The 13,807-nt window shown below is 45.5% G+C and overlaps 1 pseudogene; it reads left to right on the top strand.

Annotated features, from left to right (window-relative positions):
* The window catches only part of LOC135555844 (KAT8 regulatory NSL complex subunit 1-like), an 80,397-nt pseudogene that overhangs the window by 49,629 nt on the left and 16,961 nt on the right, over positions 1-13,807 (top strand).

Raw genomic sequence — 13,807 nt, 5'->3', positions numbered from 1 at the left:
TGAATATCACACCTGCGGGACAGGTACAGGATGGCAACAACAACTGCCCGAGTTACTCCAGGAACACGTAATCGCTCCATCAGTGCTCAGACTGTCCGCAATAGGCTGAGAGAGGCTGGACTGAGGGAATTTATTTTTCACCTTTATTTAACCAGGTAGGCCAGTTGAGAACAAGTTCTCATTTACAACTGAGACCTGGCCAAGATGAAGCAAAGCAGTGCAACACAGTTACACATGGAATAAACAAACATATTTTCAATAACACAATAGGGAAAAAGTCTATATAAAGTGTGTGCAAATGGCATGAGGTTAGGCAATAGTAGTGAAGTAATTACAATTTAGCAATTGTAATTAGATGTACAGATGTGCAAGTAGAGATACTAGTGTGCAAAAGAGCAAAACCGTTAATAAAAACAATATTATATGGGGATACGGTAGGTAGATTGGGTGGGCTATTTACAGAAGCCTGAAATGTGGTAAAAGGTGGCAAAGTTCAAGGGGGCCGAATACTTTCGCAAGGCACTGTAGATATACCTGCTAGAGTTCGTGCTACGGGTGGGTGTTATTGTAACCAGTGAGCTGAGCTAAGGTGGAGCTTTACCTAGTAAAGACTTATAAATGACCTGGAGCCAGTGAGTCTGGCGACAAATATGTAGCGAGGGACACCCGACGAAAGCATGCAGGTCGCAGTGGTGGGTGGTATATGGGGCTTTGATGACGAAACGGGTGGCACTGTGATAGACTGCATCCCGTTTGTTGAGTTGAGTGTTGGAGGCTATTTTGTAAATTACATCGCCAAAGTCGAGGATCGGTAGGATAGTCAGTTTTACAAGGGTATGTTTGGCGGCGTGAGTGAAGGAGGCTTTGTTGCGAAATAGGAAGCTGATTCTAGATTTAATTTTGGATTGGAGATGTTTAATATGAGTCTGGAAGGAGAGTTTACAGTCTAGCCAGACACCTAGGTATTTGTAGTTGTCCACATTCTAAGTAAGAACCGTCCAGAGTAGTGATGCTAGTCCTCACCAGACATCACGGTGTGTCACAGCGTCATCGGACTGAGCTTGTTGTCATTGCAGGCAATCTCAATACTGTGCGTTACAGGGAAGACATCCTCTTCCCTCGTGTAGTACCCTTCCTGCAGGCTTATCCTGACATGACTCTCCAGCATGACAATGTCACCACACACAGAATGAGCAGTATGGCTGATTTCCTGTAAGACAGGAATGTCAGTGTTCTGCCATGGCCAGCGAAGAGCCCCGGATCTCAATCCCATTGAGCATGTCTGGAACCTGTTGGATCGGAGGGTGAGGCCTAGGGCCATTGCCCCCCAGAAATGCCTGGGAACTTGCAGGTGCCTTGGTGGAAGAGTGGTGTAACATCTCACAGTAAAAACTGGCAAATGTTGTGCAGTCCATGGGGAGGAGATGCACTGCAGTACTTAATGCAGCTGGTGGCCACACCAGATTCTGACTGTTACTTTTGATTTTGACTCCACCTTTGTTCAGGGACACATTATTCCATTTCTGTTAGTCACATGTCTGTGGAACTTGTTCAGTTTATGTCTGTTGTTGAATCCTGTTATGTTCATACAAATATTTACATGTGTTAAGTTTGCTGAAAATAAACGCAGTTGACAGTGGGAGGGCGTTTCTTTTTTTGCTGAGTTTATTACAGAATCCTGACAACATATTTCAGAACCATGACAATTTTAAATCTGTGTTCCAGCATTCCTCAGCTGCCTGGTTACAGCAGATGAGACAGGTAGCCATGTGACTTTCGGGGGTTAGATCTGTCTCCTTCCCCAGATAGGAAGGAATCCTCAACCTTGTTCTATAACAAATATTTTATTTTCCAATTTAGCCCTCAAAACAGTGTGAGAAAAAGGAATTCATATGCAAAAACCATTGTCTGAATAATCAAGAAATTATATGTTATGAACCTAGCAAATATGTAAACCAGATGTGTCCTACCTTTTGGTAGGGTTGTAAAAACAAGCCTTGTTGTTTTGTCTGGGTCTGTGGTTTACAGGACTTCTAAACGCAGTAATCTGCTATTCTTCCCGTCTTATCTCTTCTCTGCAAGACATTAATCCCCCATTGCAGCGAGTTCAAGAATGATACCACTCTCTCCTCCTCTCCCATCCGGCCCAGTTTAGAACCTGTGGAATATGCTGGTCCAGGGTTGTGTCCCAAATGCCACCCTATCCCCATACAGTGCACTACTATTAATGTCAAAAGTAGTGCACTATGTAGAGAAAAGGGTGTCATTTGGGACGCAGATCTGGTTTTTGGTTGGCTGGTGGTTTTGTCTCTCACTGTTTCTATAGAGTCAGGTCTGTTATCGAGGAACCCAGAGAGGAGCCTATCAGCCTGGCCGGCCTGGTCCATACGCAATCGTCATTCAACCGGAGTTATTTACTGGGTTCTACTGCCTTATCTCCCACACCAGTGGGCTAATAGTGGGGGGAAGAGACAATGGAGGCTGGGGTAGGGGAGAGAAGTTTTGTGGGAGGGGATAGAGAGTATGGGGGAGTATTGAGTATGGGGGAGGGGGTGAAGTGGTCACTTGTTCTGGCGCGCATCCGACCATGTGTTCCCCAATGAAAAGAAGCAACACTGTGGAAATGTGCCTACAGGCAGAAATGTGGAGGAGGATGGTGGGGGCTGGGGGTGTGTGAGTGCAGAGGTGTATGGATAGGGTACTTTTGTGTGTGTAGGGCCCCCTTCAGAAATCGAGCGTGCTGTCAGATTGGAAAGCCAGGCGAACGTGAAGCCAGCCTACTTTAAAGTTGCTTCTGTCTGGCTGTGTAACAGAGTTAATATACTATATTCATGGTGGATCAACATCCAGTCAAAATAATTTAGTACTATGGTCACTGTTCGCTTTGAAATGTAGACAATTTTCTGTTGAAATGTAGACAATGCCACTGTTGGATTGCATTTCGATTGTGGACATTGTTGTCCTTGTAGAGAAGACTAAGCTGAATGGCAAGAAGCTGCGGTATGCAGGACATGAAAGCTTACCATTCTCACATAAACCCCTTCTGATTCACAGATGGTCTTAATCGCACAATATACAGTGCCTTCAGAAAGTGTTCACTCACCTTGACTTTTTCCACATTTTGTTACAAAGTGGGATTAACCCCTTACGGTCGATGTCCGCGCCCTGTGGAAATTGAATTGGCATAATAAATAACAAAAAGCCCATCAAAATTCTCAGTGTAAGCTTGAGAGACGTTTGTTTGCATAGGATGTGTCTCAATCTACCGCATCTGCAGTGAAAGATGACCAAGTTTATTTTTCTCAGATTTTGTGTACAAATTTGGTAACATCCCTTTTAGTGAGCATTTCTCCTTTGCCAAAATAATCCATCCACCTGACAGGTGTGACATATCAAGAAGCTGATTGAAACAGTGTGATCATTACACAGGTGTACTTTGTGCTGGGTACAATATAAGGCCACTCTAAAATGTGCAATTTTGTCACACAGCACAATGCCACAGATGTCTCAAGTTTTTAGGGAGTGTTAATTTGGCATGCTGGGTACAGGAATGTCCACCAAAGCTGTTGCCAGAGAATTTTATGTTAATTTCTCAACCATATGTCGCCTCCCCCGTCATTTTAGAGAATGTTGTAGTACGTCCAGACCACGTGTATGGCGTTGTGTGGGCAAGCGGTGTGTTGATGTCAACGTTGTGAACAGAGTGCCCCATGGTGCTGGTGAGGTTATGGTATGGGCAGGCATAAGCTACGGACAACAAACACAATTTCATTTAATTGATGGCAATTTGAATGCACAGAGATACCGTGACGAGGTCCTGGGGCCCATTGCCGTGCCGTTCGTTCATCAACCGCCATCACATCAGGTTTCAGCATGATAATGCACGGCCCCATGTTGTACGGTTCTGTACGCAATTCCTAAAAGCTGGAAATGTCCCAGCTCTTCCATGGCCTGCATATTCACCAGACATGTCACCTGTTGAGTATGCTTGGGATGCTCTGGACTGACGTGTACAACAGTGTTCCAGTTCCTTCCAATACCCAGCAACTTCGCACAGCCATTGAAGAGGAGTGGGACAACATTCCACAGGCCACAAATCAACAGCCTGATCAACTCTATGCGAAGGAGATGTGTTGTGCTGCATGAGGCAAATGCTGGCCACACCAGATAGTGACTGGTTTTTCAAGCAACGCCCCTACCTTTTTTTATTACGGTATCCATCTGTGACCAACAGATCCATATCTGTATTCCCAGTGATGTGAAATTCATAGATTAGGGAGGGCCTAATGATTTATTTTTTGGGCTAAGTTCCTTATGAACTACAAAATCTTTGAAATTGTTGCATGTTGCTTTAATATATTTGTTCAGTATATTATATATATTATTATATTATATTATATATATATATATATTAGCTTTGGTGGACATTCCTGCAGCCATCATCCCAACAATGCAGAAAGAGTAATAAATACAAAATGATTAACGATAACTTGGCTATTTATATGGGTTACCAGTACCACTTCGTTATGCAGGGGTATGAGATAATTGAGGTAGTAATGAACATGTAGGCAGGGATAAAGTGACTAGGCAACAGAATAGACAAACAGTAAAAGCAGCGCATGTGAAGAGTCAAAAGGGTCAATGCAGTTAGCCTGGGTAGCTATTGGTTAACTACTTAACTATTTAGCAGTCTTATGGCTTGGGGGTAGAAGCTGTTCAGGGTTCCTGTTGGTTCCAGACTTGGTGCATTGGTACCACTTGCCGTTTTGAGGATCTGAAGGCCCATGCCAAATTTATTCAGCCTCCTGAGCGGGAGAGGCGTTGTAATGCCCTCTTCACGACTGTATTGCTGTGTGGGTGGACCATGATAATTAATTCCTTAGTGATGTGGACAGCGAGGAACTTCTGGACCTGCTCCACTACAGCCCTGTGGATGGGGGTGTGCTCTTACCCTTAATTTCCTGTAGTCCATGATCAGCTCTTTTTGTCTTGCTGACATTGAGGGAGAGGTTCTTGTCCTGGCACAACACTGCCAGGTCTCTGACCTCATCCTCATCAGTGATCAGGCCTACCACCGCCGTCATCTGCAAACTCAATGATGGTGTTGGAGTCGGACCATTCAGAAGAGCCCCGGTTTGCTCCCTGTATTTTTCCAGCAGGAATGGAATGGGTTTGTAAATGCCCTTCCCAGACTTCTTCATTCCTTGCCCTGTTCTCTTTCACCAGCTTCTCTTCTCTCGGCTCCTCACTCCACTACTCCCCTCTCCCTCAATTTTTTTCGCCTCCTCACTCCCTCCCTCCGCCTCTCGCCTTGCTCTTTCACTCCCGCCTTCATGCTGCGCCATGAAGGCTAGTCATGTGACAGGGGAGGTGGGCGGGATCTTTTTTTCGCTCTCGCTCTCGCTCTCTCTCTCTCCCAGCACATCAAACCCTTTGTTCTCCACTAAACCCTGCCCGTAGACACACACACACACACAGGCTGACTGGAAGAAGTGCTTTCTCTTCCTCTCTCCACCCTCCCTCTCGCTCTTTTGTCGCTGCTAAAAGCAGCATGTGGATCCTGGCTCATCCTACACTGCTAATGGCATTTAGATATGCTCATGTATTTTAAAGAAGGGTGGGTGATTTTTCTCCCCATGCGCTCCCTCCGTTCCCTTTAATAGTCTGATGTTATTTCCTTTGACGGTTCGGTCCCTGTTTCCTCAGCGACCATGACGATTACCACCCGCCTTTTATATCCTGTGTTTTTGTTTTGCCTCACTGCTCGCTGCGTTCATTTCCTGGTTCGGCGGGTTTCGTGTGTGTGTGTGTGTACTACTGACTGACAGATGTAAGCTTCTGGCTGACTTCTGAAGATATCTGAAATATTCATCAAAGTGTTAGATTTTCACATAAATTATAAGGCATTTGGTTTAATGTCGAAGTGGTGGGCTAGGTTTGTTTATGAGTGCTATATTGAGCATGAGATTCCGTTTTATTTCTCTTTGGTTTACCAGCTAGCCATCATCTGATGGTCTGGCATTCCTTTACTACATTACTACTGTCTAGCCACACGCACGAGCACACACACACTCCGAAACAGTAGAGCTGTGGCGTTACCATTATCGCAATATTTTGTCCATGCCAAAAATTCAAATGTGACACAAATCAAACTCTTTGGTCCTTTAAGAAACCTGCTGTATGTAAAAATATTGGAAAATAAAAATGAGTATCGTGATACTGGTATCATCTCGGCCTTGCAAAACTCCCATTCCTAGGTGAAAGCAGAGTAGAGACAGGTGTGAATGACTCACCCCAGGTGAGAGGACAGGACTCCACGCTTCAAGGTCGCACACACTTTCCTACCACAAAGCCAGCCATACTCCTTACTGACGTTACTCTGGATTTCTTCTCAATGCCAGGCAGTGTATCCTTATCTTTCCGCCAGGGCTTGTTTCATGGAGACACGGCCTCCCAGAGCTCTGTGACCCCTCTGTATGTGTCTCTGAAGTCAGGCCTCAGGAAGCGTGTCAAATCAAATTCATATTTTTTTTGTCACATGCTTCATAAACAACAGGTCTAGACTAACAGGAAAATGCTTACTTCTCCCAACAATGCAGAGTAATAATAGAAAATTAATTACACATAATAATAAATACACAATGAGTAATGATAACTTTGCTATATACCCAGGGTGCCAGTACCGGGTCGATGTGTAGGCATACGATGTGGTTGAGGTAGATATGGACAAATAACTAAGAATAAAGTGACCAGGCAACAGGATAGATAATGAGCAGCAGAGTGTGTGATGGATGGATCTATAAGAGGGAGCCTCACCAGAGAGGATGGCACATGGCCACTTAATCTCTTCTCTCTGGCTGAGGGGAGACGAGTCCCAGACCGCGTGCACGCAACCGAGTGTCAGCTAAAAGTCGAAAGAGAAAAGCGAGTGACTCGGGTATGTTTGGTAGCTACTAATCCACGGTGTGTGTTTAGTGAATATCAGAGATGGAGATTGGCACTTGTTTTCCTGATGGCCATCACACAGAGAATTGTATTACAGTATTGTCAGAAAGTCCAGGGAAGAGGCCTGTTTTGCCGGACGCCCTCGCCGGCTTTGAGCGCTTATTGAAACGAGTCTGGGACAAATGTAAAATGCATTTAAATGGCTTGTTATTTCTTAAGAACCTCTGCGGGGTTTCTGGAAGTCTGCAGGGGCACTCCACATGCCCTCGTTGAGAGTGTTATTACACACACACCGTGTTTTATGTGGGAGAGACTTCTTGTTGGAGCTCCTGTCCTGACATTTGTTTTTCAGATTGTACTTGTATGTTTTCCTGTGTGGGTGTTTCTGTGAACGCCAGTATTATTGGTTGTCCCTGTACTGGTGCTTTTCCACTGAGACTAACCCCTACACCAGTAGGTCGCCAGTGTTTTATGTTCATGTGAGCTCTAGTGTAATTGTTTCCATCAGGAATGCGACACTAAGACTTGGGGCGAGAGGAACCAGCAACCTCTGCATCATTCAAGACGGTCTCTCTCCCCCCCTCCCGCTTGCTTGCTCTTGTTCTCACTCTCTCTCTGTGTCTTGTGTGATGGAGAGAGAGAATGTGATTGTGGCTACTTCCTGTATGCCTGCTTCCTGTTCCTGTGTGGATCACAGACAGGAGCGGGGGACTCATTGTGTCGCTGCAGCAGCCAAAACTCCTCCCTCTCTCCCTTCCTCTCCACAGCCCTACTACACCCAGCATTCTCCCTCTGTCCCTCTCTCTCTCCATAGCCCTACAACGTATTGTTCATTCTCTCACCCCTTTACTGCCCCTAGTGGTTGACTGTAGTACTGCAGTACATTGCGTACTGCCCCTCCCCCACACTCACCACAGCCCCATGTGGAATTTTTTTAATTGAAAAGAAGAGGCTTGGGGTAGAAAAAAAGCACTCTTCCTTTAAAATGAACAGGAAAACTGTGGACTCGGGTCCTGGTTCAGATTTGTGTTTGTTTGTTTGGTTTTACAGGGAAGAGTTAATTGTTTATCTCTTATAACTTTTCTTTGGTTCCCCATCACCTCCCTCCCCCGCAATGGCCTTGTTTATAGGTCCATGTGTGCTTTATTGCTAATCAGAATATAAAATACAGCATCTCTGAGTAGCTGATTATTCAGTCTTCTGAAATCCTCCCATATGTTTTTGCTCACTGGCTACCTTTGGTACTGGCCACGTCACACTCCAGGCTTATTTTCCTAGATCACACTAACCTTGGAAATGGGAGGCTGCCTTACTTTCCCTTTCTTACAGGTGTGTGTGGTGTGCTACTTTAGTCTGTGTGTGCGCTAATGAAGAGGGAGTATACATACGTGTTCTCACATCATTTTGTGTCTTTTTTTTCTGGAGGAACTGTGAAGAGAGAATGGTGTATTTATATCCAGGCGTCATGAAAAGGTGTGTGTGCAAGTGTAGACAGGTGACGCTTTGGAGCGTTCATCTGAATGTATGACATGAAATTTGAGTCTTGGAAATACATTTTACATTGCCACATTCTGAAAACAGGCCTGCGTCTTCCTCCTAGGCTTAAGCCTCTTTGTGTCTGTATAAGAGATTCTGGGCGCCCGAACACAGCCCCTTCTAAACAAAAAGTGACCTTGTTCGGTTGGTCTGTATTGATTATTGATAGCTGTAAAGAGGGTGAGAATGAAAGCCGCAGGGGGTTGGGTGTTTGAGAGAGTATTGAACCAGCGGCCCTTTCCCAAATTGCATCCTGTCCCCTATGTAGTTCACTGCTATTCACCAGAGCCCTATGGGCCATGGTCAAAATGAGTGCACTAAATGGGGAATAGTGTGCCATTTGGGATGTACACATAGTGTGTGTTGAGAGGTTGTCCTCTAAATTCCAGTCAGTGTGGATGAGGAGAAGGAGGAGGGCCTGTAGCAGCAGAGGCCTCACTGGTCTCTAGCCATCTCACCAGACTGATAGGAAAGTGGGTTATGTAACGTTGGCTCTATAGAAAGAACATAGCAGCCCTCTCTTTTTGTCTCTCGCTCTCTCTCTACATGCCCCTTCACTTTTTCCATTTCTGTTCATCTGTTTTCCCTACCCTCTCTCTTACCCCCAATGCACTGATTTCTTGCCCTCATTGTCCCCGTCGCCCCCTCCCACCCTCGTTTCTCTGTCTCTCCCTCCTGGGACAGAGTGTGATCGAGGGTTATCTTGATTCATTTCAGAGACCTCTTCCTTCCCAAAATGTCCTTTGCGCACAGCTCCATCATGTGGAACTCTTGGCTTGAACACAGCACATTCAGGGTAGGGGAGGCTACTACTGGGCGCGCAGGCCCGGGTGTAGAACACATGGGAAGGGGTTCAGTGGAAAGGTGCCAGCTACAGTTTTGTAACTAGGTACATGGCGTGCTGCTGCTGCTATTGAAACGTAAGAAACACAAACTAAGTCGAGCAGCTCGGGAGCCAAGAGAAAGTGCCGATTTTAATTAGACTAAATGTCATCAGTCACTGGGGGACTGGAAGTATGTGTGTTAGGCATGGGCATTTGATTTCACTGTTCAAATAATATCCAGAATGTTTTACTTCAATGGGGACTTGTTTGTGTGACTCATGAAAGGTGGTGCACTTTGCTTGGGATTTTCCAATGATTTACAAATCTCCCGCTTCACATGGAGCCTCTGACTGTAAAGCTGCTTTGATTGACCTACCAATAGCAATCTGGATGTGTGAAGTGCCTATAGGCTACCAGTGCCTCTTTTAATGGGATGCATTCATAGCTGTTGTTCTATTATAATGTCAAATGGCATGGTCTGCCCTGGAATGTAGCAATGTCACATAGATAATTAAATACAATTTTAAACAAACGTTCATTTTTAAAAAAATTTTTTTTAAATGTATCAACTTGTAAGTAACCGAATACTAACCCATTCTAACAAATAACCGTGCCCATCATGTATGTGTGTGATGGCTTAGACTTTAAGGAAATTCTGTGGCTAGCGTTGTGAATGGAGGTAGATGGATGTTTTTGAGGTATTTTTTTCCCCCATTTAGTGTTATTTGTGTGACGCCCCTTTGCTTCATTCCAAAAGGCCTGGTCACTGACCTCGGAACCCTCACTGACCTTCCTCCATACAAGCAATCACACTTCCCACACACACACAATCTCTCTCCCTCACTCGCTGTCACACTGACATGGACACCCCCTTCTCTCCCGCCTCTGCTCTGACCCTGTCCTCCTCCTCCTCTCTCTGCCCTACAGATGGAGGCGTGCGGAGGGACGCTACGCGGTGGATAGGGCCTCCATAGTCAGCCACTGGAACTGGCTGCAGGCCCACGTGTCTGACCTGGAGTACCGCATCCGCCAGCAGACGGACATCTACCGCCAGCTCCGCTCCAACAAGGTCAGCACCACGTCGATGAACACAACCCCGGGTCTTAACTCTGATTACGATTCTTATTCTCTTTTTTTAAGTGATTCAATGTTTCTTTATGGTCAGCACCCTCAGTCTCAGCCACCTGGGTTGCCCTGGCAACAAGCCCAAGAGTGGAGGGGGAGGACCTGGTGAAAGTCATGATGTCATGGGGGGGGTGGGGGGGGGTAAAAGCATGTCTCGTGACCTAACATGTCTCTCGCACCCCACGCTCAAAGTAACTCAGCTCACACCTCAAAAGTGGGAACGCGTTTCTATTCTGTTCGTATCAAGAGTATGTTGCACTCCTCAATACCTCTGACATGTCTGTCTGCTTTTATCCCTCACTCTCTTCCCCACTCCTATCCTCTGCTCCTCTTTTTCTTTCTCTCACTTCATCCATCCATCAGTGATTTCCCAGTGGAATATCTTAGCCTTCCTGGTTACATTTCTAAGAAATTGCTTCAACAGCTTGTTCATGGTGCCCCTTGTCTGTGGCTACACTGAAACCAGTTACTTTGGTGCAAAGCCACTGTTACCTCTGGTGTTATGAATCAAAAGGACTGAAGAGCTCACCCTGGCCTATCTGCGCTCTCGTAGGGTTCCATAATGCTTGCAGAGACCTCCCTCTTTGACGTGTCACCCGAGGACGGGGAGGTGAAGGCGGAGCCTGTTGGTTGCCCTGTAATGCAGGTAAATGAGTCTGACGATGTAACTGTCCAATCAGATCCTCAACAAGCCTGTGTCTTAATTTCTTAGACATCAATTCGCATATCCTATTCATGCCCTAATTTTAGGTGAATATGTCCACAGTTCAGTTAGTACTACATCCTCTTAAGTAATTGTAGTATAATGTACTGTATCAAAGAGAAAGGGAGCGCAAATGCGACTTTTCCACTTAGCGTGGTCCCTCCCTACCAGTTCAGAGGAGAAAGAAGGGAGAGAGGGGGAGAGAGGACAGCACCCAAGATGGCACCCTGGCACTGTGCCCAAAATAGAGAGACGGGAACAAGACTCGCCCACAGAACCCTAACCAGCCTCCGGGACTTGGGAGGGAGGAGGGACTACTATCTCAGGAAGAGAAGGGGTGAGGAGGGGGAGGTCCCAAAACAGTGGTGGTCTTTGTTTTGTCATGCCAAGTAGCGTTGACCTTTCTATCCATTCAGTTGTGGCCCGAGGAATTCACTAGGAGGTCGTTCAACTGTTCTGGGCTCGGCTGTAGTGGAATGGAGTTGAGGGTGGGTTTGGAAGAGTTTTTAGAAGGGGAGTTCCATGGTAGCCGTGCCAACCTTGTCTTTGGTTCCAGGAGTGCGGCTCAGACGGTGGGGCGGAGGGTCCGGGATCCGTGGAAACGAGCCCGAGGAAAGGGTGCGCGTCCGGGAGACAGGTCAACGGGATCATCAACAGGTACGACACAACCGAATGAGCCCTCTTACCCGTCCCATTGGTGTGTGTCCTGCAGGAATCCCAACCATTCTATGCCACCACTGTGTCTGAACAAAGGGGGTGGGTGGATGGGGACATGGTCCATGTGGGAATTGCAGCTGCTCGCTGTCCTTCCCAAACATACTACAGGGTTTGGACACACAGCACATGTGTTCATGCTGCAGCCTGTTGTTTTCTCTCTAGTGGAATGCAGAACTGTGAATGGAAGTTCTTTGTGTTACACTTAAATAATCATTCTGTCACCAAGTAATACGTATTCACACTCATTATAGTGCTAAATGGGATGGGTGTTTCCTCCCATACGGTTACATTGAGACCTACCAAATAAGCTACTCAGTGGACAATCAAAACATAAATCCATAGTGAACATAATCAGTAGTGGTAATATATGGACTCACGTATTGCAATGTTGATGAGTGACTGTCCCTCCCTTCCCTCCAGCTTATGTCATTGGTCTATATATCTACAATGTCCATATGTATTAGTGCTGAGCGAATAACCAACATTTCTGTTATTTTTTGTTTTTTAAACAACTAGTTGATCGATAGTTCAATTATTTGAAATCTATTTTGTTCTGTTTTTCTGTGAGCTCAATGTGCACAGTTTCTTTAGAAATAAATTAGATCCAGCCTGAACTATGCGATGCAGTAGGGAGTTGTAGTTTCCAACTGGCCAATATTGTAGTAAACTACAAAGAGCATAATCCATTGATTCTTCTACTTGTTCGGTCTCTGTTTCTTTTATGCCTGCTGCAGAAGAGGCAGAAGAATGTGTGATTGTGAGGGGATATAGAGAGCAGCTGTCGCTTCGAGGTATCTCTACCTGAAAATACATGATCTATGTGATTGATTGTTGGTATTCAGCAGTCATAAAAGTATGCCTTGTTTACCTTGAGGAACTCCAAAATAGTGATTTTTGTCAGAAAGCATTGGCAGCAGCTCTGTGTAGATGAGATGACTTTGAATGAAAGAATAAATTCATCGAATGAAAAATAATAAATAATATACACAACTGAAATATTTTATTAAAGTGACGTGAATAAATGATGCTTAATAAGTGATAAGCAGTAATGATGGGCAGTCACTACCATCATGGGACTTTTATGAGTTGTTTTATTTTCTGTGTTACAGCATTCAGCACAAATAATCGAAAGCCAACCGACCTCAAAAAGCACTAATCACTCAGCCCTAATATTTAATCAGCAGCTTTTGTATGTAGATTCACAGGGTTTCTCTGTCTTCTTTTGTGTTGCGTAGTATTGATGAGTGACTGTCCCTCCTCCCTCCAGCCTGCGGCCTGGCTCTCCCCAGGGTTCTGACCCGGAGGAGCAGCTGAGGAAGCAGCAGCAGAACCAGCCCTTGCCCCAGCTACTGTGCTCCCCTCAGGATGACACGTGTGTGTCGGCCCGAACACGGCCCCTCCTCAGCTGCAAGAGACGACGCCTCGTCAGGCCCAGCGCCGTCACCAACCTCAACCGCAAGGTTGGTGTGTGCGCGCTTTACTGTGTGTGTAATATTGTTTTTCTGTTGGTGTGCTTTCACTGCTACATTGTCATATTGTGTTTTCAGTTGTTTTTCTGGGTAGCGAATGGGTGTATTGTTTGCTAGTATGACTGTCAGTGGTCTTGAAACTACAGAGTGGTTGGCTGATATTTTGTCTGTGTATAGCCTATATATTATGTGTGTGTTTATAAGGATATACCATCTGCAATGTGTGTCCTTTTACGCATTGGTGTGTGTACATTTGTTCACTGTTTGACATTACCTCTTGTCCGGTGCACGTAAAAAAATAAATATCAGACCAGCAGAATATAGAATACTGTTGTCCGGATGGACAAGTAAAATAAATCACATTATCAAACAAATACTCCGGTCAGAATTGGACTAGAGTATCCTCCACATGCGTTGTTGTGCTCTGTTCTCCCAATGTATGCAGAGCGCATCAGAATAGAATTATATTGCGTTGACAGGCGGGGTAT

The sequence above is a fragment of the Oncorhynchus masou genome, chromosome 15 (assembly GCF_036934945.1).
Source record: "Oncorhynchus masou masou isolate Uvic2021 chromosome 15, UVic_Omas_1.1, whole genome shotgun sequence".
Lineage (NCBI taxonomy): Eukaryota > Metazoa > Chordata > Actinopteri > Salmoniformes > Salmonidae > Oncorhynchus > Oncorhynchus masou.
The sequence above is the reverse complement of the archived record's forward strand: the minus strand, read 5'-3'. Positions and strand labels throughout refer to the sequence as shown.